Source organism: Moschus berezovskii, chromosome 13 (genome assembly GCF_049115385.1).
Source record: "Moschus berezovskii isolate FMDL1 chromosome 13, NW_MosBer_1.0, whole genome shotgun sequence".
Classification (NCBI taxonomy): Eukaryota; Metazoa; Chordata; class Mammalia; order Artiodactyla; family Moschidae; genus Moschus; species Moschus berezovskii.
In genome coordinates, this window is record NC_142472.1 from 49185059 (window position 1) to 49192764 (window position 7706).

A 7706-nucleotide genomic window follows, 5' to 3' on the forward strand; every position below is an offset into this window, starting at 1 on the left:
CCAGGTCTCCCACATTGTGGGCAGACACTTCACCGTCTGAGCCACCAGGGAATCCCTGAGTGACATATATTATATCCCAAATGCCACTCTCATAGACCACCTTCTTCAGGCCTCTATCTTAATTCCTACCCATTCACCACACAACACCCCTATTCTGGCAGTAAGGAAGGGACCAAACTCTTGGAGACTGGTCCAGGATCTGAGAAAAATCAATGAGGCCATCACACCGACATTCCCAATAGTCCCTAACCCTTACACCCTTCTGTATGCCATACCCCCAACTGCAATTCACTTCATGGTATTAGATATCAAGTATGCCTTTTTCACCATCGTCCTCCACCCCCTCTCCCAACCCCTTTTCACTTTCACCTGACAAGACACTGAGACTCATGTTTCCCAACAACTAACGTGGACAGTTCTCCCCCAGAGGTTCAGAGACAGTCCTCACTTTGTTGGGCAGGCTTTACAAAAGGACCTACAGACACTCAACCTAGCCCCAAGTCATCTCCTCCAATACATAGATGACCTCCTTCTTTGCAGCCCAACCCAAAAATTCTGCCTCCAACATACTGCCAAAATCCTTGGGACCCTGGGATCCCAGGGTTATCGGGTATCCCAATCCAAGGCCCAAATAGCCCAGACAAATGTCACCTACCTGGGGCTCTCCATATCCCACCAACAGAGAACTATTCCCCCCAATAGAATCCAGGCCTTAATTAACTGTACACTTCTAAAAACAAAAAGGGAACTCCTGTCTATCCTTGGCCTCCTAAACTTTTTCCGTGTCTGGATCCCTAACTTCTCCCTCATTGCAAAGCCACTCTATGAGGCAACTGAAGGATGTCTGGATGAGCCCCTCTTTAATCCCTCCTTGCTGGTCAATCTTATTCACCAGCTTACCCAGAGCCTCCTCCGAGTGTCAACTCTCCACCTGCCAGATCACACAAGACCATTCTTTCTCTTTGCCCATTCCAACCAAGGACAAGCCCTAGGACTTCTATGTAAGCAGGCCGGAGACACCTGAGCTCCCATAGCCTATCTGTCAAAACAGCTTGACATGGTGACCAAGGGCTGGCCTCCCTGTATACAGGTCATGGCTGCTATTGCAGCCCTCGTACCCAAAGCAAATAAACTCTCTAGACATGGCCCTTTAACAGTCTGTTCTCCACACACCTTCAAGACTTACTATTACATCGGGCTATCCCCTCCCTTCCCCCTTCCAGGGTACAGGTCCTACATGCCTTTCTCCTCGACCCTTGGCTCTCATTCTCCCCCTGCTCTCCCCTTAATCCCGCCAGCTTATTATCCACGTCCTCTACAACAGACCCTCTCCTACATAGCTGCAGCCTAACAGATCTTACCCAAAATCCCTTTCAACATTTAACAGATCAGCCCATCCTAGACCCAGATACCCCACACTGGTTCATTGATGGCAGCTCTCAAAAATCCCCACCCTTTGTGGCAGGATACGCCATCATCCAGGGGGACCTTTGCCACAATCACAGGACCCAGATAATTGAAGCTTCACCTCTGCCACCTCACACCACCTTCCAACAGGCAGAACTGATAGCCCTCACCAGAGCTTTGACTCTAGCTAAAAATCTAAGGGTTAACATCCACACAGACTCCAAATATACCTATAACATACTTCACTAATATGGAGAGAGAGAGGTTTCCTAACCCAAAAGGGATCCCCCATTATTGATTCAGACCTGATCCAAAAACTTCTAGAGGCAGCACTCTTACCAAATAAAGCCGCCATCCTCCACTGTAGGGAACATCAAAAGGGAAGTCTCAAATCAGCCTACAACAATGCTGAAAACCAGAAGGCAAAGGAGATAGCCCTGTCCTGTCCTTCCCTCCAGTCCCTTGTCATCTTAGCCCTGACTCCATCTAACCTTCCCACCACCAGAGAAATCCTCTCCTATCTACACTTACTCTTTCATCCCTCATCCAAGACACTCCAGCAGTTCCTCCATAACCACTTCCCCATATCCACTGATGACCAACAATATTTAGATAACCTTACCCACTCCTGTCAAACACGTCAACGTACTAATCCCAATTCCAACCTTAAACCTACCTTCTTTCCAACTCATCAAATGCGAGGCAGCCTCCCAGCACAGGATTGGCAGATAGATTTTACTCATATGCCCCCGGTTCAGAGAGTCAGATACCTCCTTGTCCTGTGGACACTTTTTCAGGATGGGTAGAAGCATTTCCCACTACAAACAAAAAAGCCCACACTGTGGCCCAAATCCTCCTCACAGAAATTATCCCCATGTTTGGCCTGCCTTCATCCCTACTGTCTGATAAGGGCCCGGAATTTACGTCCAAGGTCACTCAACAACTTGTCCTGTTCTTACAGATACCCTGGAAATTTCACATTCCATATCGTCCCCAGTCCTCAGGAAAGGTAGAAAGGATGATCAAAGAAACTCTTACCAAATTAACCCTTGAGGTACATCTGGATTGGACTAAACTTTTGCTGATTGTTCTCCTCAAAGTGTGGGCTTTGCCCAGAAAGCCCCTGGGGCTGAGTCCCTTTGAGGTAATGTACGGAAGGCTCATGCTCCCTCCTGGACTCCCCCCGAACCTCCTCCCATAGCAAGCTTCCTACATTGCCCTCTGCTGGCGGAACTCCACAATGCCCTCTTGAAATATGTCAGCCACAACTTGCATGCCCCTGACCCCCAAATCCCCTTGCCCCCTGTACAAATTGGGGACATGGTCTACCTGTCTGATAATTCCCAGGGTGGCCTAACCCCAAAATGGCAGGGACCATCCAAAATTATCCTCCTTACCCCGACTGCAGCTAAACTTGAGAAAGTCACCTCCTAGGTACACCTCTCTTGCCTAAAACGGGTCATCTCCGAACCTGCACTGCCCTCCTTAACTGACTCCTATCAGGTCGCCCTCACAGGGCGTACCTCCTTAAAAATCACCTGGCTACAACCTCTGTTGACCATTCAAGAAGACACTGAATGATCTAGACACTCTTCAACCTACACCTGTTCCTGACTCAACTTCAAGATCTCTGGACCAGCGCCCCGAAAGGAACCTCCTTCGAAGACCTGACCACACTGGTGTTTCAACTGTGACTTCAGTGAACCTTCTACAACCTGACTCCAGATGAAATTGATTTCTTTACTCTCATTCTCTACATTATTCTACATCCTAATAAACACTGTTCCTCCTCAGACTCAAGCAACCACCAACCTGGGGCCTTCCGCCCCTCACCCTAACTGGCCTCTACCTTCCTCTCTAACTATAACTGCACTTTTAATCTTAATCCTCTCTATAGGCCTAGTAACTGTCTCCCCTCAGGACTGGCCACCTATCCTTCATCTTTCCATTGGTATCACTGACGTTGTTAGCTGTGTTCTACTCCTGGGGTGCTATTTCCTCTGCACACTGCCTAACTAACAGAACCATGACTCCCCTGTTCCTTATCCTTGCTGCACTCCCCAGCCTTCTGGCTAGTCCCTGCCCCTGCTCAGACATTTATTCCTATGTTCATTCCTCATGTTATAATACGGCTCCAAGACCATGCAGCATGAACCTTGCGGGGGAGGTGGGGGTGGGGAAAGGAGTCCAAACCCCTACTCACTGTTAAAATACAAAAGAAAGGGAGTTTTGTGAGCACCCACCATAAGCCAAATGGAAAAAACACATGTTTCTATCCCATTACCCACTGGGGGTACTCAGATGGGGGTGGGGTACTAGATCAAAATCAGAAAAAGAAACAAGAACAAGTTATAAAGAACATAATTTCCCGGTTATAGGCGACCCCTGAGCCTTATAAACACCTAGACCTCCTTTCCCAATTACAATCTCTCCTAAAAACACCCTCTGACAACCAACACCTTACCCGCCTTCTCAACTCTTCTTTCCTACTCTTCCAGTACATACAACACACATCCAAGTGTTGGATATGCATGTCACTGTCTCCCGCACCACACATAGCAATTCCCTTACCCTCAACCTGGCTGTCACAGGGCAACTATACCTCCCCTTCCCAACAAAAAACTACACAACTCTTAGGGCCAATCTCTGACAATGTCCTACTCTCAGCCTCTTCAAACCTAACCGGTATCAACTACTCTAGTCCCACTACATTGGTCTTACAAATTCGACTCCCTCCTTCTGTTCCACTTGGGTTCTCTGGAATAGCACAAATTATTGCACCAACCCAGGAACCTTCATTCTCTGTGGGACCTATGTGTATTCATGTCTCCCCCCTGACACCCCAAGACCTTGCATCTTGGTCTTCCTGACCCCAGGTCTAACATGCCTCAAAGAAGAAGAGGTAGAACAAATAGTCTACCCTCAAGGGGAACTTTCCCACAGAAAAAGACGAGCTGTCATAGCCCCCCTCTGATTGGGACTGGCATAGCAGCAGCCCTAGGCACTGGGACTGGGGACATCTAGACCTCTGCCCATTTTTACTACAAGCTGTCCGAAGAACTTAATGAGGATATGAGCAGGTAGTAGAGTCCTTCGTTGCAGTCCAAAGACAAATTAACTCATTAGCTTCTGTGGCCCTACAAAATAGGCGAACCCTGGACCTTCTCACCACAGAAACGGGAGGGACCTGCCTTTTTCTAGGAGAGAACTGTTGCTATTTTGTTAATGAAAAGGGCATAGTCCAGGGCAGTCAAAAACTTAGAGACAAAATTGAACGCCACAAAAAAGAGTTACAAAACTTTTACACTCCCCAAAACCTGTTCCAACACACCCTCCTTTGGTTACTCCCTTTCTTGGGACCATTGGTACTTATCATTTTATTCCTCTTATTTGGACACTGTCTCTTCAATCTCTTTCAAAGTTTTCCCAAGAACGGATTCGGGCCATCGCTCGAGACCAAGTCAAGACTGTTCTTTTGCTTGAAACCCTGATGGCTAAAATACAAAATAAACACTACAGGCCTTAGACTTCCTTCCTCCCAGACCACAAACCCCTCACCTTCATTTATTAGCACCAAGAGGCCCTGAACATTAACGGCGCCCAAACCTCTTTCTCCTTTTGTATATATTCCTTAGGGTCTGAAATGAAGGAAAGTTGCAAGGCTTGGAGTTAAAACTCCCCTCCAGGTCCTCCCCACCGTTCTATGCAAAACAAAGAACTCTCTCACCCAAAGTAAAAATGGACATTAGGTTGATTATGCCCAGCTCCCAGCCGGTCCAGCCTCTGGCTGATTTCCAAAATTCCTTGCCTCAGCCATTTAAAAGATAACTACTCCTAACAACTTTGGAGAAGAACAGATCCCCTTAAGACAATAACTTTCCACATACATGCCTATATATACTTACTCTTTTCTTAGGTTAGTGCAGCAGCTTGCTAATCTGACTGCTGCCCCTTCTCGCCTCATTAAAGGTGATCTGTTCCTGTAAAGTGCCAGTCTCATTCTTTTTCTGAACCTCACCTTCTCTAACTCCCTTACCTTTCAAGACCCATTTAGAGACTCCTTGGAATTGATATCTTAGGTAGGGTGCTCTGCTGTGCACAAGCATGTGCAGGGAAATTCTGTGGTCTTCTCAAGAGCTTGTATGGACTCTATGGCTTCTTTGAACCCTATGAATAGTTAAATTTATGATCAGAGAAGAGTAGATATTCTAAGTGTCCTGTGTTTTTAGAATCCTGATGGCAGCAGAATTTGGGTTTGAGCTGTGCTACAAGCTGTTTCCAGAAGATGGAGCTCTAAGACCTCACTCTTCAAATTATGCAAAGTTGGTATAGCAGATACATAGATTATGAGAGCTGTGGACTGGGCTGTAAAAGATCTATGATAGTGTTTTCAGTTTTATCATACTGTTAATACCATAAAACACTCTAAAACTTCGAACTTCATGTGGGCTTTTTAATTTGGTACAACACGAAACAGTCTTATGCTCATGTGTTAACTGAAATATTAATTTAATTACTATAAAGTTTAGAAGGAATGAGATAAAATGTAGTAAATAAATTTGTAAGGTAAATTTTACTCTAAAAAGGGTAGTGGTAAATAAAGGGAAAAAAGGATGAAAACCTTCACAGCACAATTTAAGAAAAAGTTAAAATCCATAATAATATAAAGGTATTTGTTAAAGCCATAATTTTTCCAGTAGTCATGTACAGGTGTGAGAGTTGACCTAAAGAAGGCTGAGTACTGATGCTTTCAAAATGTGGTGCTGGAGAAGTCTCTTGACAGTCCTTTGGATAACAAGGAGATCAAACCAATCAATCCTAAAGGAAATCAACCCTGAATATTCATTGGAAAGACTGATTGTGAAGCTGAAACTCCAATACTTTGGCCACCTGGTGCAAGGAGCTGACTCATTAGAAAAGATTCTGATGCTGGGAAAGATTGAGGGCAGGAGGAGAAGGGGACGACAGAAGATGAGATGGTTGGATGGTTGGATGGCATCATCAGTTAAATGGAAATGAGTTTGAGCAAACTCCAGGAGTTAGTGAAGAACAGGGAAGACTGGCGTGCTGCAGTTCACAGGGTCACAAAGAGTCAGACGTGACTGAGCAACTGAACATCAACAATCTGTAATGGTTTTTCTATTTTATACGGTGGCACCATATTAAAAATACAGAAACACAAATGATATTGATAGCCTAAACTCTGTTGATCTTGATTTCTTAACATGATATTTGTACATCCAGGATTAATATTGAATTTTGGTCTAAATATATGTGATTCATGACAGTCATTAAATTCATTTTAACTTTATGTCCCATATCAATAAATATAACATAGTGGCTCCATATGTTTATTTTATCCTTTTAACAGTTTGGTCTTCCCTGTAATGAAAGCATAATATTTAGCTTTCTTTGTATGACAACACATATTGTAAAACTGACCTCCTTTTATTTGTCAGTGTATCTCCAGTCTCCTATTTCTCACTTTGTACTGACCATGGATGAGTATGAGTTCTTCGTTCTATTCCAAAGCATGCTAAGATACTAGTAACTTTCCAGATTGCTGTCCACTTCTCCAATTCTTACTCTATTAGTCAGAATTCAGTTTCAGATAACAGAAAGCGTTTTCCCTAGTTTAGGTGAAACAAAATTTAGTACCTTTTTTTTTTTTTCACTTCCAAATTTATTGAAGCTTCTGCATAAGCAGATGTTAGTAGAGGTGGAGAGGTCTGGGAATCATTCTGAGCAATTATGAGTTGACCCTGAAAGAGACCTGCACTTATGACTCATATCCTCACTGTAGAATTAAGTTCTCAAAACCATAATGTAGAGAACAAGTAGTCACCGCTATGATTTTGCCCCCAATGATGTACTACCAGATACAATCTAAAATGTTAAAATAGGCAACCTGTGTACAACCTCCTCTTGTCCTTATCCAGGGTCAAATTTAAATCTTGTCTGCTTGAATCTGAACATTTCTTAAGTGAAGGATAGTCATTTTTAGTTTGGCAACATCTGCCCTTCATAAAGCCACACTAGAAAGAGATTGGGATATATATTGAGTGAGTCAGTCTACTGTATCTGGTACAGTGAACTTTCAAAATTCAAATTATCTACTTCTAATCCTAAACTTTCTAAACTATAAAATTAGGTGGCTGGACTAGAAAATACCACATGTTAATTTCACTTGAAATATTCTATGAATATAAGTAGTAGAAAAAAGCATAGTAAGAAATGATCATAGATAAAATGGGATGAGTCAAGCACAGTATGTACCAAAGAAAGTATTAAAAAATATA

The 7706-nt window shown here is 43.8% G+C and overlaps 1 pseudogene; it reads left to right on the top strand.

The window, feature by feature from the left end:
* Positions 1–3934: 3934 nt before the first annotated feature.
* Positions 3935–4890, top strand: LOC148775827 (syncytin-1-like; annotated as a pseudogene).
* The last annotated feature ends 2816 nt before the right edge of the window (positions 4891–7706 follow it).